Raw genomic sequence first — 19,886 nt, forward strand, 5'->3', positions numbered from 1 at the left:
TTTATTTATTTATAATTAAAGTATTTTTAATAGCGAAAAAATTATAGTAAGTGAAAAATTAACTTTAAACGAGTCCTTGAGAAACATCTTAAAATTCGTATAGATTAATGCCAGATTACATCATACTTGTTTCTTTTAGATTAACTAAAATTTAATAATTATAATTTAAATTAATTTAAGAATGTTTATAGAATTCAACTGACCTGTCCATTGTACCAAATAAGGGACATATTGTTCCCAGTAGGCACACTGCCTAGCACGACGCGCCCGGCCTATAGTGCAAGTGTCCGGCCTGTCCAAGATTAAATATTCTCTTTTCTCTGGAGTATAAACAGGCCATCTGTCTCCTGGTATGCTCAGAGATCCGTCTGGGGATTCATTTGGGTTTCTGGAAGGCGGAATATCACAGACAGTTGTACAATATTGAATTTTTAGTTTTTTAAATAAAAAAAAGGAAAGCTTTTATTATTTTTTAAATGTTGCATTCTAATATTTTAATATACAATAATAATCATAATAATAATTATTATTATTTTTTAAAATTAAGAATGACTGATCATCCTGTTAAGTCAAACTTCGGGAGCGTTTTGGGCGATCTGAAATAAAGTAAAATTTTCTGAATATGGCTTCAAAAATCCTGCTGAGTTAAAGCTTAAAATTTTACTAATATTTTAGTCATTAATTAAACATCAGCTTTATGTTTGATTGATGACTAAAATATTAGTAAAATGAGATACGTGGCGTTACAACAATGACGTAAGATGCATATATAATAAGCTAGCTTGACTTTTTGAACAAAGAGGAAGGTTATATTGATATGTGCCTTACGTCATACAAAAGATGAGATGCATTAGACAGCATTTAAAAGAAATACATCCGGTGGCATAAGGCAACTTATTGTCTGATTAACGGCATAAATCAGTCCCATATTTGAGACAGCTTGATGTTTCAGCAATGCGGCAGTGATGCAATGACCTAAATGGCATATATAATCAAATAGCTTGACATTTTAACAATAAGGCGGATATGATATGGCAGAATATGAAGTTCTGATTTCCGTGCAAGGTGGGTGGTTGCGATAGCAGTGAGGCTGGTGTGTTTTCGTGCAGCAACAGCACACCTTTGATGAATATTCCGCGTCGCTTTTCCTTAATTACCTATCCAATTGTTTCGGTAAGATGCAGTAGTAATGTTCATTGATTGTGGTACCCTTGTCCAAATAGTCTGTGAGAATAATGCCAATCTCCTCCCAGAAAATCGACAGCAACACCTTCCCTACAGATGGTTGAACTCTGGCTCTTGATGATGTATGTTTATATTGTTTTGCTTCTGGGTCGAAGTAATGAATCCAGGATTCATCCAGAGTCCCCAATTGGGGGAAAAACAAATCAGGATCATTGTTGCATGTAGCGATCAATTCAGCAGAGCAGGCCTGCCTTTTTTTTTTTTTTCCCCTTTCTGAAGACATGTGAGCAAACGAGGTATTCATCGTGCTGAGACCATGTTCATATTCAAATCATTGTAAATTACGCTTTCCACATGGCTTATCCCAGTCTCAGCAACTGTTTAACTGATGTCTGGCAGTCAATCGAGGACATGCTGTCAAATTTCTCTACAAATTCAGCAATACGAGATGGCACAGTTAAACCTTCCCTACAGATGGTTGAACTCTGGCCCTTGCTGATGTATGTTTCTATTGTTTCTAAACCTGTTTTGCTTCTGGGTCGTAGTAATCAATCCAGGATTCATCCTGAGTTCCCAATCGGGGAAAAAACAGATCAGGATCATTGTCACACGTGGTGATCAGTTCAGCAGAGCAGGCCTGCCTTTTTTTTTTATTTCTGAAGACATGTGAGCAAGCGAGGTATTCATCGTGCTGAGATGGTGTTCATATTCGAATCATTGTAAATTACGCTCTCCACTGATCCATCGCTTATCCCAGTCTCAGAAACAGTTTAATTGCTAATCAGCAGTCAATTAAGGACGACCAGCTGTTCAAATTTCTCTATGAATTCAGTGGATGGAACTTCACTTCTTTCCTCATTATGGACGCTCTTCCGTCTGCACTTGACTTGAATTCTCTCCATCAATATTTTACAACGTCATACTCTAGACAGAGGTCTCCATACACCGCAGACATCTCTTCATGGATAGTCCTTGTCTGTTTGCTTTGCAAAAACGGGAATTTGATAATGGATCGATCGATGTTCAACTTTATCCATTATGACACCCTGTCCCAAATTGGTCTATAACAAAAGAAACAAAAGAGTTAGAGCAATGAAACTTCCGGCATATATCACTAGATAAACAAACAATACAGTCAGCAAAACATAAATAATGTTTATAGAACTCACAGAAGAAGGTCAGGGGAAAAATTTCTTTGATACCCCTTGTAGGTCGCACTAGCTTCGCTTCCCTATTGAAGTTCTTTTTATTTTTATACATAATGCCTATGCATACCTAAAGCTAATAAAAACTAAAATAAAATAAAACTTACCCTGTTCTGGCGAAATTTGCCCATAGTGTCATCATACGGCGTGTCATCTTTATATCTTGGGGACGTCCATTGAATATATCCAGATATAATCCCATGACATATACAAGATCCATGCCATGGGAAACACCCATCCATTTGGGGGGATCTCTGAACATCAAAGATCGCCCCCGATGCTCAAAACTATAAAGATAGACATTATTTTTTGCATTGGCGAAACTGCGAGCAAACTTCTCAGTTGGACACACGATGTGGCGATCTCCAACGAATGTATCGGCACCACCAATGTAATCCCAATCAACCCAGTCTGTGTATTCTTGGATGAAGGATTTCTCAATTAGCTCTTCAATATACGGCGAGAATGTTCTAATGGTTTTGAAGAACTCCTCTTTCGTAATTCTGAGATTGTCAACCAATTTGAAAATACCAGGAAGGTACAGATTAAGTAACATGGTACCTTCATTTAAAGTAGAGCCGAGAAGAATACTTGTGTTCTTGAATTGCATAGTCTCCAATAATATGTTTGGATCTTCCTCAATAAAATCGCCATCTACCACTGGACCAGATGAAAAGTCGAGAATGCCCTGCATCTTAGCCTCTTTTTCCATTAAATAACTGGCATCTTTTGCACGTAAACAGTTCAGGACATCGTCAAGATTGTCCCTATTATAAGGACAGTTAACTTTTTTTGCCAATTGTAGACCCCTTTCAATAGCCTTTGTCCTGTCACGTATAGCCCAAGGAGACGTTGCAGTTCCACTCTGTAGAATGGCTCTTTGGAAAAGATTTCTACTGAGTGGTGAAAGCAGATGAAAACTGACACTTGCACTTCCTGCAAGTAATCCAAAAAGAGTTATTCTATTTGGATCACCTCCAAAAGAATCAATGTTCTCTTTTACCCAGCGGATAGCTAATCTCTGATCAAGTAACCCTACATTCCCTGGTGCATCGGAACATCCCAAATAGAGAAATCCCAAGGATGCAACTCGATAATTCATTGATACTACAATAACTTCTTGTTCCGAAACTAGCACTTTGGGGTTGTTGAAAACAAGATCAGATGATCCGCTAATGAATGCACCACCATAAATCCAGATCATAACTGCAGCTTTGCGAGGTCTAGGGCGTGGGACCCATACGTTTAGTTTCAGACAATTCTCACTGGTACGCTTCGGTGTGAATAGGCTACCATTCAGAATATTTACTTGCATGCATGCATCTGGCATCTGGGTAGCTGACAATGTATTAGTCCACGGTGTAGCAGCCTCTGGTGGCCGGAAACGATACTTTCCAACAGGTGGTTTGGCGTATGGTATACCAAGAAAAGCATCCACTGATCTTCTGCCTGTTACTGCTACAGTTATACCTTTAATTGCTCCCTGTCTGGTTTTGACATAAGGACCAATTGGCAAGTAGTACGTTTTGGCACTTGACCAGAGACAAGTCGCAAGGACTGCAGTTATTAAGGTATAGCTTTGGAGTATCATTGCTAGTAGATGGAGGATCTTGTCTGTTGCTATTATGAAGATGCTGTGCAAAAACTGCAAAAAAAAAGGAAAATTAATTAATAGAAGATAAATTTAAGCTGTGCTTCTTATTTGTGAAAAATCTTAAATTGTAAGATGAATTGAATTAAATATTATTTTAAATCTAAAATACTTAGAATTAAAAGCATCAAAACAACCAACTTTAACTCCCCTTAGAGAGTTATAAATTTTAGTCTTAGTTGGACATACATCCGTTTCAGCAATTCAAACCTTCACAAAAAGATTAGAATTCGAATTCGGTCATTGATCGGAGGTTGTATTCAATGGTGGCCAACATAGTTAACGTTAGCCTCTCTCCTTGCAGATTTTTTCAGGGTTATTCCACAAATAAACCAACCTCAGAGTATACAAAAAAATTATGGACACTAAATTCTCGATGCCTTATGGCCAGAGCGTCTCTAATACTAATTCGAAAGGTCTCAGACCGGTAGAAACAATAGCGCAGGAAAAAGACCACCAAAAATCTGTTTCAGTTGCTTGGTATTGCACTACAAACAAGTAGAAATTCCACTTAAAAAGATATTTTGATTCATTCTTAACGCAATCACTTAATTTTATGAAAAAGAGGATATATAAATTCCATTAAAAACTCTTTGGTGGATATCATTAAAGAGTTATTTACACGTGAATCGTCCAAGTTGTCTAATCTAGCAATATTTGGAAAAGAAGCAAATCAGAAAACAAAACTCACCAGCCACTCTGCGCAATAATCCGTTAATAAACTAATACCAAACCCATTTTGTCATTTTATATATCCGTTTCGTGCGAATGTGTTAGTTAGCATTTTACTGAGGGCACCATTAATAATTTTTTATCTCTTTCTGTCTGTTATTTCATCTCTCGGAGGGCGGATTTATTGTCCTCGTTGGACTCTCTTTGTATATTCAGAGAAAGCTGATCGTACAACAAGTTATGCGATAGTCCAGTTGTAAATAGCCTTTGGCCGTTACCTTGTATAAGGGACTATGGATGGTTAAATGGACAAATTTTACTAAATATTCATTTCAACACGGTATGAAATCCAGCCACCAGTCACTGCAGGAACTAGAGATCCTCATGATCAATAGACATATAAAGATGTCATAATTACAATTGTGATATCTAATGTTTTCGCGTTTCCACCCCCATATGCAGATACCACCTTCAGCAAACAGGTAGAAAAGGCTATAGTTCGAATTCAATAGCGAGAGGAATCTTTATGGGACTTTTTTTTTCCAATTTGTGGCTCAGTAAGACGATCTTAGGCGTGGACAACAAGGTTATTCCCAGGGAACTTGGGTTTTTTTGACCAGCAAAGCAGGCAAACCGATCAGAGGAGGTAGGCAATTGACATATGACGTAATTCTGCTGCTAAAGAACTGTGTGATGGGGAATTATTTCTTTCTTTTTTTCAATCTTTTCCGTTTTATAAACAAAAATTTAAAACTTTCAGCTGATAATTTAGAAATTTATCCACAGGAATTAAAGCCGTGAGATCTTAGTGTATCGGTTTAGAAATGGATTGTGTGGGTTTAGTTGTTTTTCAGGATGAAAAATAATGCAACTTTCGTTCGTTTTAAGAGAGAGAGAAGGAGACGTCAACGACACTCTTCACAGCGTTATGAGGTTGCGGTTTCTACAGCTTGTAGATCTAATAATCAACCCCAAGTTACCTTCGAGTAACTTCGGGTTGATTATTATAATCAATCCCAAGTTAGTTGGTATGTTAGGCTTATAGTGTCTTAAGAACAGCATTACAAGAGGTCACTGAAGAAGTGATACAGAAATGCCGTGAAACGTCTGAGAATAATTTGCAATTCTTTAAGAAATTAAAGGCAGGTTGCACTCCATGCAGGTTTGAGCACTCTTTATTTCGCAGTTTCCAATAACTAATACACTGCTCAACAAAATTAACAGAACGCGGAAAACATGGTGTAATTCGTGCAGCTTGAGATGACGCGGGACAAACTTTGGTACTAGCATAAGCATTAGTAAAGTAACATGATGCAAGAAAGCAAGCTTATATAGCATTAGCTAAAAAAAAAAAAAAAACTCCTTCTCATTTCACCCAACCACTCGCTCCAAATGTTTGTCTAGTTCCGTCTTGAATCTATTTAAGCTATCAACTTCTACACCGACAGTTGGAAGTTTGTTCCAGCAATCAACTACCTGATGACTAAAGGCAAACTTCCGCACATCTATCCTACATCTGTCTTTCCTCAATTTGAATTTATGCCCTCTCACGTGATTATTCTGAGCAAGAGGAAGAAGCCCATCAGCATTGAGCATGCTCAAACCATTCAAGGCTTTATACACCTCAATAAGATCACCTCGCAGGTGCCTAGTCTCGACACTGTAATTTTCAAAATTTAAGTCTTTCTTCTTAAGAGAAACCCTTTGTTCCATTCACCAATCTTGTTGTCCTCCTCTGTACTCGTTCCATCAACTCTACATCCTTCCTAAAATGAGGTCGCCAGATCTGTATGCAGTACTCAAGGTGTGGCCTGACCATTGCTTTATCAAGGGAATAATCACCTCCTTATCTCTGCTAGAAAAATTCCTGTATATCATTGACAAGACACCATGAGCTACTCTTGCAGACCGTCTGCACTGCTCAGAGAACTTCATATCTGCCTGCAGAATTACTCCGAGGTCCTTTTCGTTCTCTACCACTGTCAGTGTAGTACCGCAGAGTTGATACGTCACTCAGGGGTTACTGCTTCCCATATGTAGTACTTTTCATTTGTCAATGTTAAACTTCATTTGCCACCTCTCAGCCCATCTGCTCAACTTTTCTAGATCCTGTTGCAGCAGCGTACTGTCATTAGTGTCCTTAACAACCCTGCCAACCTTTGTATCGTCTGCAAACTTGGACATTAAGCTTGATGCACCATCTTCAATATCATTTATAAATACAGAAAACAACAATAAACCCAACACCGAACCCTGAGGGACTCCACTAATAACATTACTCCACGATAAGCAGTGTCCACTGATTACCACTCTCTGTCTTCTCCCACTCAACCATCTCTTTACCCATAGCAGCAATTTGCCTCCAATGCCACACTGCTCCAATTTGTGCAGCAGTCTTCCATGTGCAACTGAATCAAAAGCCTTTCTAAGATCCAAGTATATAATATCAAAATTATTCTTTGCATCCAGTTCTTTTGTGGCCACATCATATAACAATGCAATTTATCTACAAACAAAAAAATCTATTATTTGACAAACTATAGCAATGAATTAAAGATGCAATTTATTACATCTATGAGGTTTTACAATAAAGTTCCCGGACTGGTTCGGCCATGATTTTATCCCTTTCAGAACCTGTGGCATGTATTCCAAGGTCGACCTAGTATATAACCCTAGCTCACTTGGAGATTCTTTTCTTTGTCACTGTTGTAAGGAGTGCACCGAACTAAGTTACAAAATTCGGTGCATTGCAGAACCATTTGAGTCACTTAAAAAACTGGTGCTTGCCCTCGAGAATTATGTAACTGGGAGCTCGTCGGGGACTCAAGACTCTAGCAAAGTACCAAGTGATACAATCCCGATTAGGGCCCCAGAACAGAATAACCAGGTACAAACTACTTTAGTTCGTAAGGACTTTGTTTTTATTAAGTATGATTTTAATTTGCCTCTGATTGATTGGAGCAAAAGTGAGGGAAACTCCACATGGAGGACAAAATAGATGATTGCTATTTGTATCAACATGTCAAGGAAAGTACTAGAGAAAAGAATATCCTAGACCTCATCATCACCCATGAATCAGATGACATAACAGGGCTGACAGTAGAGGAACCAATAGCAGGAAGTGATCATGGAGTTCTACGGTGGAAGATGAAGAGCCGGTAGCAGTAGTTAAAGACAAAGCAATGGATTATAACTTCAGGAAAGGAAATTAGGACGGCTAAAGTTGCTGCATGGCCTCTATTAACTGGGTAGATATCATTCATTAATCACAGAAGCCTTGAATGCGTATATACCATTAAAAAATACTCACGAGGAGGATTCCAAGTTGGATGAATAGTGAAGTTGCCACATTTCTTGAGAAGAAAAAGATAGCATGGAAAAGTTACAGAGCAGTTAAAAGTACAAACCCGTAAGACAGCTACAAATTGATCTGTAACTCAACAGCTACTTTGCGCCGATATTTAGAGAAGAAAAACCCTTCACGTCAATGAGAAATTATGGGAGTGAATTTGAAAAAAATGTAATTAATCATGTTGAAATTTCACATGTTTATATAATAGAAAAACTTTCGAGCCTACAGGCCAGTAAGGCTCCTGGGGTTGATGGAATATACCCTATAATCTTAAGGGAGGCGGCGAGTGAGTGCATTGAACCATTGAGGCTGGTTATGCGAGCATCACTAGACTCTGGGTAGATTCTCTTGGATTGGAAAAGTGCCAATGTATCTCCCATACATAAGGGTGGCTCTAAGAGTGAAGTGGGAAATTACCGGCTGGACAGTCTAGCTTCAGTAGTAAGGAAAATCATGAAGACAATGATAAAAGTTGAATTTAGGGTCATTTAGATAGAAACGGAATTCTGAAGGATACTCAGCATGGTTTTGTAAAGGGAAAATCATGTTTAACTAATCTGGTTAACTATTTTGACAGGGTCGCTCAAGAGTTTTGGGAATAATTTCGGCATTGTTCATTTGGATTTCAGCAAAGCATTTGACTCAGTCCCACATGAGCGGTTGCTTTATAAGCTGGAACAGGTTGGAATCTCAGGGAAAATCCTTAGATGGATAAATTCAGGGTAGGAGGCAGAGGGCTGTGATGAATGGTTATTCCTCAGATTGGGTTGATGATCAACAGTGGTTGATCATCAAAAACAACAGTGGTCCTAATAGTGATCCTTGGGTTCCCCAAGGATCAGTATTAGGACCACTGTTGTTTTTGATTTGTGGACATGTGGACATGTGTATATGTAATGGGCGGCACCTAGAACGTCTGTTCAACTCCGCCTCGTGTCTCTGTGAAGAACAGTATCACTACAAATGGGCCAGATATGTGCGTGACGTAGTTAGTTCTGTTATGTTGTGGCCACTTGGCTACCCAGAAGCATCAGTCACGTGGACAGATGATTCTGGGTACTCGTCCACACCACGGGAAGGTGGGCCAGTTCCAGTAGAGCACGTAACGCCTCAAAAGAGACTCTGATCCACCTGATGTTGCGAAAAGGTCGCCCCGATTCCTCCGGGGGCCCATTCCAGAGGAAAAAGGAAGGAGAGAAAAGAAAAAAATAAAAAATAATAAATAAATAAAAAAAAGTAGGTAGTCTTCAATAAATACTCTTGTATCCAGAATAATTCAGATGTGGAGCTGATGATCTTTAGGATCAGTTGCAATGACAATTCATGCAGACATGAACCATAGAAGAAAATAAATCAGAGAAGCAAGGTATTGTCTCGCTTACACAGTTGGATTTGGTGGATTGTTCTTGTGCGCTAATCCGGCGTTGATTCTTCTTCTGCGAGCAAACACCTCGGAGGCAAAGTTCTGAAGAGCTGAGAGATGATTCTTATTATGCAGAAGCATTTCCTCATTCCCCGGAGAGAGATCTGGAACGTCAGTTATGAGCTTCACCCTAAGATCATCGTAGATTGCACAGTTAAAGAGCACGTGACTCCAATCTTCTGTATACCCGCAGCTGCAGAGATCGGTGTGATGCAAGCGAAACTGAAAGAGTTTTTGATTGAGAGAGCCATGTCCTGTTATCAGAAAGGAAGTTTGCATAGTTAAAGAGCACCAGGTTTTATCCGATTTAGAGAGTAAGAAGGTCACATCAGGCAGGAATTTTCTTGTCGTCGCTCCAAGAGCGGTGGTGTCCCATCTGGTCTGCCAGATGCTAATTAGCTCGTTAAACCATCTGGATTTCTCTTTTTTAGGATCTTCATTTAAATTTAGCTGGATATCTAGTAATTCTGAAGGTATTTGTTTTTTGTGTCAAAAGCAGATGCAACGATAGATGACAAATAGATCCAATGGGAGGGACCGCGCAATAACTTGCACTGCAGCGGTGGAAACTGTTCTACAGACTCTGAGAATAGAGAGGAGCATGTTCCGCTGGATGGAATTCAGTTTTAACCTCATTTTGGAATTAATGGCACGATGAAACCAAGCTCCTGCTGCATAGGTGACTATGGGCAGGAATACAGCATTATAGTAAAGAAAGAGTGACTTCCTAGAGAGACTCCACTCCCCTCTGGAAATTCGAATAATTGACCCTGTGAACTTTTTGATTTTGGTACTTATGTGAATCAGGTGAGGATAGAAGGAAAGCTTATGGTCAATAATGATTCTAAGGAGTTTTGCCTCAGTGACTATAGGAAGCCACTTGCCAAACATTTTGACTTGGGGAGGCCGCCTGAGATCTAATTTGGATTTAAAAAGCATCATTTTTGTTTTCGTTGGATTAATGTTAAGTTTGTTAGCCAATGACTAGGAGGAAAGGTCAGTTAAAATCCGGTTTGCATTCACCTCCAACACTGCACGAGAACTGCCTGAGACCACAATTGTCAGGTCATTGACGAAAGCAAAAATTTTGCAATTCTGGAGAGAGTGGCCCAGCCAGTCTTGAAGCACAATGTTCCAGATAAGGGGCCCCAGGACTGAACCTTGGGGGCACCCTCGAAAAACCTTCCTAGAGACTTGGAGGAATTTGGACTTGACAATTATTGAGCGGTCAGAGAAATAGTTTTGAAATAATTTGTACATGTGAAAGGAGCATCTGGCAGACCGGAGACGTTCAAGGGCGCTGTCCAACCAGAGAATGTCAAAGGCACTCTCGAAGTCGACCATAATAGCTAGTTCAAACTTGGATTTAGAATTTATAATGTGCCAGACAAAGTCAGACAAGGCCTCCTCGCAAGAATGACCTGGGGTGAAGCCATATTGACAGGGAGAAAAGAGATTTTGTTGTTGAAACAGAGCTGTTAGTCGAAGAGCCATAAGCCGCTCCAAGATCTTCCCTAGATTAGCAAGCAGCGCAATTGGTCTGTAGGCACGTGGATTTGAGGCAGGCCTATTTGGTTTTTTGATAAAACGGAGCAAAGAAACCTTCCAAACAGAGGGAAAGATGCCTTCCATGAGGCATTTATTGAAGAGCAAGAGCAAGTAGAGAGGTCTTAATTTTAACAGCCGGAGAATGAACACATATTCAATCATATCCATTCCCGGATACTTCTTCACATTGATCGTCTTGACCACCGAGGTAAGTTCCTCTAAAGTAAATGGCTCGGTACTTTCCTCAATGGTGTATTTTTTATTTGTTTTTGATTTTCATAAATGACATCGATGAAGGGATAGAGGGCGTGATGTCTAAATTTGCAGATGATGTAAAGATTGGTAGAGTAGTTAATGATCGCCGCTAAGCAGAGCTTCTTCAGAATGACCTACATAGACCTCAGCGATGGTCAGAAAAATGGCAGCTATGCTTTAATCCAGCAAAGTGTAAGGTATTGCACCTGGGGAACAGTAACCCCAAAATAACTTATACACTTGGCGGAGTTGAACGAAAGCCGGTAGTGGATAAAAGGGAGTTGGATTAACATCCAAGTCCCGATACGGTCAGATTTTAAGTTCTCTGAGCATTGTAAACAGATTGCAAGGAGGGCCCATGATGTCCTACCGATGATCTATCCAACAATTGCTAGTAGAGATGAGGACGTGATAATCCCATTGTTTAAGACTATTTTTAGACCACACTTAGAATACTGTGTTCAGGTATAGAGACCGCACCTAAAGAAAGATATTGTTCTTCTTGAAAGGGTCCAAAGACAGGTAACTCGCCTGATGAGATCGGCAAAATGGCGTCCACATGAGGAAAGACTTCGAATATGTGGGCTGCAGATCTTGGAAACTAAGCACCTTAGAGGAGACTTGATTCAGGTGTTTAAGGCTCTGAGAGGCATAAGCAAAATTAATAAGGACGAAATTTTCACGGTTATAAATGATTCTAGAACTAGGGGCCATAATTTAAAGTTACAGGGCTGGACTGCAGGAAGTTTTATTTGAGCCAGCGAGTTATAAATTACTGGAATAAGTTGGCTACATGGGTGGTAGAGGCTGTTTGGGGAAATTCAAAAAGTCAGCCGGATAATCACCTACGGGAGAGCACAACTGCTTGCACCACCCACAACCCACACAATTTTAAACCTCTTGCTTGGCAGTGTTCTGTTTCCTATACAATGTGCATATGCAGAGATGGGAGAAATCCCCCAGATGCCGTTTAACCGAATATACCTACGGGAGGAGGGAAACACTTATGTTGTCCATTTCCTTTTCTCTTATTTATTAATTATTATTATTTTTATTTTATTTTTTTTTGTTATTTTATTATTATTGTTATTTATTTATTATTTTATTTTATTTATTATTATTATTATAATATATATATATATATTTTGGTTGGTGCAGCAGAAGTGATAGGCTTCCTTGCACCATGTGGCCATTGCTAATACTAATACTGTACTTGTTAGTAAGTCCATAGATCTCTTACTCTTAAGGTCATTAGTGCCAATGTGTTGAACAATATCACCCTTTGTGCCCTTAAAAGATGATATCTACTCTAATTCATCAACGCTTGTTCCCTTCAAACATATCCTGGTTCTGTTCCACCTATTCTTTTTACACAATATATTTCCCTTCACCCTGACACAAGATTCGTCATCAATAACTAGCTCCTGTGGGACCTTCAGGGCAAAATGCGCATTTTGCCCTGAAGGTTGCCACTGTGTTGTCCGATGCAGAAAAATGAACTCTGGCGTTCAGTTGGGCAACTGAGAGTTCGATGTTCCCCCATTTTAATTCCCTCGAGGGCATCTACTCATTGAACTCTCATAGACGCTCATCAGAACGGTGAGTTGACGCCTAATTTTTTGACACTCTCTGCACCTAGCACACACAAAGACATTCTCCTTGGCAAGATGATGATCAGTTCCTGGAATCCGCAAGCATTTCACAATTTGTACATTTTTTTAGGATGTGTTATGTTAGAGAGAACTAAGGGTTTAACAAAAACGAAAATTCCGGTTCTCTGAGCACACTACGTTATCAAAGCAACTAGACATTAAGGAAAAGAAAATGGATTTCTGGATTTCTCAAAGTCCCTTTCTCAAAGGGGTTTTGAGAAAGGGACTTTGAGAAATCCAGAATCTCAAAGGATTCTGGAAACTCACGTGAGCATACAATACAATCGAATGTGGCTTATTATTAATAATAAGAATGGGATTTGTTGCCACAGAATCTTATAGACTTCGCTATGACAAGCATGGAGACAGGTTGGAGACAGGCTGTGAGGCCTGTCTCCAATCCTTTTAGGGAATCATACGCCATATTCATGTCATGCGACCATATTTCGAGCATCTTGTATCCGCTTCTTTAATGTGACTTTTTTGTTATTCTTATACAACCCCTATAAAGAAAAGTCCCTTAGATCTGTCCGAAATTTCTCGTTGCCTATTGATTTCATCATAATTTTATGGTACATCACCATACCAAATTTTGTCCTACTTAATCACAAGCTGCACGAGTTACACCACATGTTCTGTTAATTTTGTTGAGCAGTGTATATTAGGAGATCGAGTCCGTGTGTTTCTTAGCTGTTTTTTCTGGAGTAGTTTTACTGAAATCCTCAAACAGATTTTTCTTAACGGTACACATCTTGAGTGTATAGACGAAATCTGTGTTTTTAGATTCGTGCTCTATGCGCTCTATAAATGATACTATTGTCCCTTCAGCTGAGTTGTTGTATGGTAGAGTTTGAGGCCCTTTAGAAACTTAGGCCATATTTCTCCTTATATATTATGTCTGCAAAATGTGTTCTGTGGCTGCTTGCTGGATGAAAAACCCAAATTCCTGCTCCAAAGCTGGTTTTCTAAATTAATCAGCACTTCCTCTCTTGAAGGTTACGATAGGAGTTCTACAATGTGGCGTGCTGTCAGACGCACTATTCTCTACACTTACTGTTACTAATAGAGAAGACATCATTATGCGCTGGGCATTGTATATTATGTTTTTGCTGCTATTGCGATAAAAATATACACTTAATTGCGAAAAGTAACTGGATATTCGCATGTTTCAAAGAACATTTCCTTAAATATTGTAAAGGTGAAGACAGGAAAGAAGGAATGTTTAACTATTTTTAAAAATAAGTAGAAAACAATGACATTTATAAATTAATTTTTATTTAAAATTTTAATTTGGTCAAGTACAAAAAAGGAGAGACAAACGTAATTAAGAGTTTATTTTCTAACAAAAGAATTGTTTTAACACTAAAAAAATCAAGATTTCGACTTCCATCTGTAAAAATCTCGGTCTTCTGTTCGATGATGGCTTCATCCAGATTTCTCCACTAGATTCTTCTACAAGCTTTTAGTTTTCCTGTAAAACAAATGAACACATCACAAAAATATTAAGGTGTATTTTTATTTTAAATATGCATAAAGGAAAAAGAACTTTTATTAAATTCACGTAATTTAAAAATAAACTAAAGAAGGCTTTATTCAGAATCCAGTTATGAAAAATCTTTAAATAACTGCTGAGAACTGCTATTTTTCTTGGCTAAAATGGATGGATTTAGTCTTTCATCAAACGAATGGTATATGGTATAGTACTATAATGGGGGACCCCATTATAGTTATGAAGCAACAAAGCTAGCTTATATAGCATCAGAAAAAAAAACCCTACACAATTCATCCATCTGTACCCTCCAAGAATTTGTCTAGTTCTCGCTTGAATTTATTCAACCCATCCACTTCTACAACAACAGATGGAAGCCTTTTCCAACAATCAACCGTGGCTGAAGGCAAACTTCCACACATCTATCCTGCAACCATCCTTCCTCAACTTTAATTTACGCTCCCTCATGTGTGTAGTCTCAGCAAGTGGAATACCATTAACATTTAGCTTACTCAATCCATTCAAGGCTTTAAACACCTCAATCAGATCTCTCCTTTTACTCTAAAAAATCAAGATTTCGACTTTCAACTGGAAAAATCTGATTCTTCTTTGTATATATGTCAGTAAATTGCATGTGTTTTCTGGTCGGTTTGTCTGTTTTGTTGAAAGAAAGAAAAAAACCTTGTTTTCCTTCCTCCGAGACCGACTAACTCAACAAGGATGTGAAAAAATGCTTATAACAGTTCCTCGAGTCATTGACTGGATTCGAAACCAAACCTTTTCCACACGATGTGGGGATGACGCTAATTATGGTCAGTGTGCTATCCAAGGGGACCCATCGGGTGAACAGAACAATTCATTTAAAAATTACCATCTGAATGTCGTTGCCTTTTGTGGCCAGTGTAATCATCCCGAAAGAACCAGATATAGCTGCGCATCATAACTACATCCCACCTTCCTTGGTATCTCTTCCTCATTAACTTTCTCCTTGTGGAATTTCTCTCCACCTTCTTCATTCACATCGCCCAGATTTAATCTGAAAAAATCCAGGTTACCAACAAAGCCATTCAACTGCAAGGCAAAACGAATGTCAAGCATTTCACCCAGCATCAGTCGCATTGTGTTCCACGTTTCTTAAAGCCAACATCTACTAACTTTTCAATCAATAAATACGCCACCTTTCACTTCTCTGTCAGAAAATGTTCTCAAGATATTATATATGCTTGAAGGCGTCATCTTGAGGATCCAATGCTTTATTTGAGTACTCTTAGCTTGTTATGGATTGGTGGAAGCAACACTTTCATGGACCCAAGGGATTATTGACTATATTATGAGTGCCAAGTTGCAACTCACTTGTGGCAGACCATTCTCGTAGTGCTGATCTCCTATCTTGTTGTCCCAGAGGAAAAGAAATCCAATGATTTCTCTTTCACTGGGGCATCGGGGTAGCCCAGAGCAAGAGTATATCTCTAAGAGCTGAATTCATCTCTCTTTACAATACATTATTTACGCAGCATTAATAATGAATTTAAAATCATAATATTTGCAATATACTAACCTGTGATCTCTACCAAATAGGGTATGTATCGATTCCAGTAAGCACATTGCCTGGCACGCCGCGCCCTACCTATACTGGAAGACCCTGGCTGATCGAAGATGAAATATTCCCTCGTTTCCGATGTATAAAGAGGCCATTTCTCTCTTTCTGTAGCACCATCTGGAGACAAATTTGGGTTTCTGAAAGACAGATTAAAGTGAGAATTACACGATAAATTCATTTTATATTAAAACAAAATATTTTTTATAAAAGTAAATGAAATCGTAATGATTGGAAAATAGTCAAAGATATTAGAGGGAGCTTTATTTTATTTATTCTATTACCATCAAGTCCATCAAGTTCATTTTGAATCTACGTCGTCCACTTATTGTTCGGTGGCTGTTTATGATATCTGGGTCCCCTAATACCAAGACTTTGAGGTCCTTGTGCATGGCCCTACTATGCCTATTCTTTAATCCAGAAAATTTTCTATTTTTGTTTCCAAATTTAGCTTTCTTGATCATTTGGATCAAGAAAGATATTACCACAATATTGAACATACAATTTTTATACAGTTCCATTAACTGTTGTATGGGCAAAATTTCTGACATTGAAAATAGTTGGCTGACTTGAGAGGGGATTGAACAGTGCTGTCACCAGTAGCCAACGCTTTTCACTACTTCATTTCCTTTCGATTTTTCTGCAGTAATAAACAAAAAACTGTCCAGTTAGTAACAACTCCACAGATTACCATTCAATGGACAAAAAATTAGAAAACTTTTGCGATTGATCAATAGATAATTAAGCGGACAGTATGCAGATTTAAATTGTCCCATGGTATGATCACGTTCCTCGATATCAAATTAATACTCTACGCGTTCTCGGGGTTTCTTCAGCGATCCGGTCATGGTGAAGATGGATGATCTTTGCAATTTTCAGAAGGTTCTATTATTGGAGCACTTTTAGCGGGAGCTACAATTAAGAAAACAAAGGAAATCTTGTATGTGGAAAGAAATTGTCTCAAAAGAGTACAATAAAAAGTAAGAAATGCAGCAGAAAGTCAGTATTCTACAGGGACCACAAGAATTTAAAGCAAATGTGCTTCAGAATAGAAGGGCACTTCTATTCTGAAGCACATTTGCTTCAGATTGGACTGCAGAACAGTGGATACAGATCATGTGGTCCAATGAGACATGGGTTACACTTTTTGTGCACCAATAGTAGGGTGAAAGTGTTACATGAACTTCATACGAGTAGAGTCATGAATCCAGACTGTCTCTTAACCACCACTCAAGGGGAAGGAGATAGAGATGGTATCATGGTATGGGGTATGTTCTTTTGATACTGACTGGGTTCCCTCATACGTTGGAATTTAGCGTTACTTCCAATTTTTATCTGTCTTATTGGATCAACTTCACCTTGCAATGCTTTTACCCGGATTGCGAATGTTGTTTCAAGACGACAATGGGACTGTCCAACGTCGAAAATTGTATCTGGACGATTCTAAGAACATTCTCAGGGTTTCCATCATCTACCCTGGACGCCCAATACTCCATTATGAATCCAATTGAGAATGTCTGGGATATGTTGGAAAGGGCAGCTCAGCTTCGAAGTTCTCTCTAGATATTGAACAAACGTTTATAATTTTTTTGCCATGCAATGTATATGAATGGTCCTATATATGGATATGCTATAAAAATATATTCATTGACACTACAATGACATTCCTAGCAAATTTATGGAAAGCAATTTTCTCGGTTGCTTACACGTCGACCATTAAAAATTAAATAGTGTTGTTAGATACACTATACTATCAAAAGTAATCGAGCACCAATGAGGTTTAACAATTTTAAGTTTTGTTAGGCAATTTTGGGTTTTAGTATAACATTGAAATGATTGATCATATATAACTTTCAACAAAACGATTATTAGTTTTCTCATACATTGACAAGTCATCAATGCACTAATAAAATAAGTTAACACTGAAATTAGGACTTACCCTGTTCTTGCGAAATTCGCCCATAGCCTCATCATACGTCGGGAAAGCTTCACTTCTGGTTGAACTCTTTTTAGTAAGGGATTTAAAAACAGTCCCATCACATAACTAACGTCCATTCCATGGGGAGCTCCTATCCACTTTGGAGGCCATCTCATCATAAAGAATGGTCCAGCGTATTGGAAGCTGTAGAGGTATACATTATTTTTTGCATTAGCATAGCTTAGAGCAAATTGCTGAGTGGAACACACAAAATTACGATCACCTACTAACTTATCGACTCCACCAACGTAGTCCGAATCTACCCAGTCTGTGTACTCCTGAATAAGAGACTTCAAAATTAGTTCATCGCTGTAAGGTGAGAATGTCTTTACAGAGTCGATGAATTCTTCATAAGTAATCTCGAGGTTGTCAATCATTCTGAAAATATCAGGCCGATAAATTGATAAAAAGCCAGCTCCTTCATTTAAGGTGGATCCAAGGAGAATACTTGTGTTCTTGAATAATTTGTCCTTCAATAATATAGCTGGATCTTCCTTAAGAAATATTCCATCTACTACAGGAACGAATGAGAAATCAAAAACTCCTTGTAGACTGCTCTCTCTGTCCACTAAATCGCTTGCGTCTTTTCCACGTAGACATTCCAAGACATCTTCGAGGTTATTTCTGTCATGAGGACAGTTCACCAACTTGGCTAGTTTCAGCCCTTGTTCAATGGCCAGTGACGTATCGCGTATAGCCCAAGGAGATGTAGCACTTCCACTTTGCATGATGGCCCGTTGAAACAGGTTTCGACTGAGAGGAGACAATAGATGGTAACTCACACTTGCGCTTCCAGAATCCACCCCAAACAAAGTTATGCTGTCGGGGTCACCTCCGAAATCAATAATGTTCTCCGTAACCCAACGTATGGCCAAATTTTGGTCCAGTAACCCTACATTCCCTGGTGCATCTGGACATCCAAAATAAAGAAATCCCATGGATGCAACCCTGTAATTCATTGACACTACAATGACCTCTTCTTCCGAAACTAGTACCTTGGGGTCGTTGAAAATCAAATCGGATGACCCCCTAATGAATGCCCCTCCGTAAATCCAGATCAATACTGCAGCTTTCTGAGGCCTAGGGCGTGGAACCCATACGTTTAACTTCAGACAGTCCTCTTTGGGATTCTTGGACATAAACATACTTCTCTTTTCACCAATATCACTCTTGTTTATAATAATGTTCCCTTGCATACATGCGTCTGGCAGTTCGCTGGCATCCAACATAACAGACCATCGTGGTGCAGGCTCTGGTGGACGGAAGCGGTACTTCCCTACAGGCGGTTTGGCATATGGTATACCAAGAAACCCATCCACTGATTTTCCACCAGGTGTTCGTAATATTTTACCTTTAATTGGTCCTTGTTTCGTGTAGACAACTGGATTCTTCATATGATGTGCAGTTTTTGCGCCATGCCAAAAACAGGTTGTGAAAACTACAGTTATAAACAGGTAACTGTTGAAGATCATGGTTGAAGGATTCCTCTTCTCTGCGTTGATTCTTTAAATTTCTATGGAAACAAAGGAACGGTGACCACTGTAAGAAAAAAAAATTCAATAAAAAATATATAAAACTCTTATGGTACAATTTTGAAATAATATTAAGGAGAGTTAAAGGGATGTCAATCTGCTTCGTATATTTGCATTTGAACTGAGTGTCTTGATCTATGTGTATACAGTATCCCAACAAAAGTATTCAAATAATCTTCCAGTGTAGCGAACAGTGTAAACGAGATGTGTTCAAAGCAGAAATAATTCATAAGTGCAATGAGTAGGAGCAGGGCATTCTTTTTGCTATTTTTAGCTATTTTTACAGGGTCACTCAAGAGCTGGATTTAGGGAATAATTTCGACGTTGTTTATTTGGATTTCAGCAAG

General features: G+C 38.7%; 2 pseudogenes; both read right to left on the bottom strand.

Annotated features, from left to right (window-relative positions):
• Positions 1 to 556: 556 nt before the first annotated feature.
• Positions 557 to 15,551, bottom strand: LOC150091906 (acetylcholinesterase pseudogene; annotated as a pseudogene).
• A 434-nt stretch (positions 15,552 to 15,985) lies between these two features.
• LOC150091907 (acetylcholinesterase pseudogene) lies at positions 15,986 to 19,479 on the bottom strand (annotated as a pseudogene).
• Positions 19,480 to 19,886: the final 407 nt, after the last annotated feature.

This window comes from Mastigoproctus giganteus, chromosome 1, assembly GCF_048544385.1.
Source record: "Mastigoproctus giganteus isolate SK-2022 chromosome 1, ASM4854438v1, whole genome shotgun sequence".
NCBI classification, from domain to species: Eukaryota; Metazoa; Arthropoda; class Arachnida; order Uropygi; family Thelyphonidae; genus Mastigoproctus; species Mastigoproctus giganteus.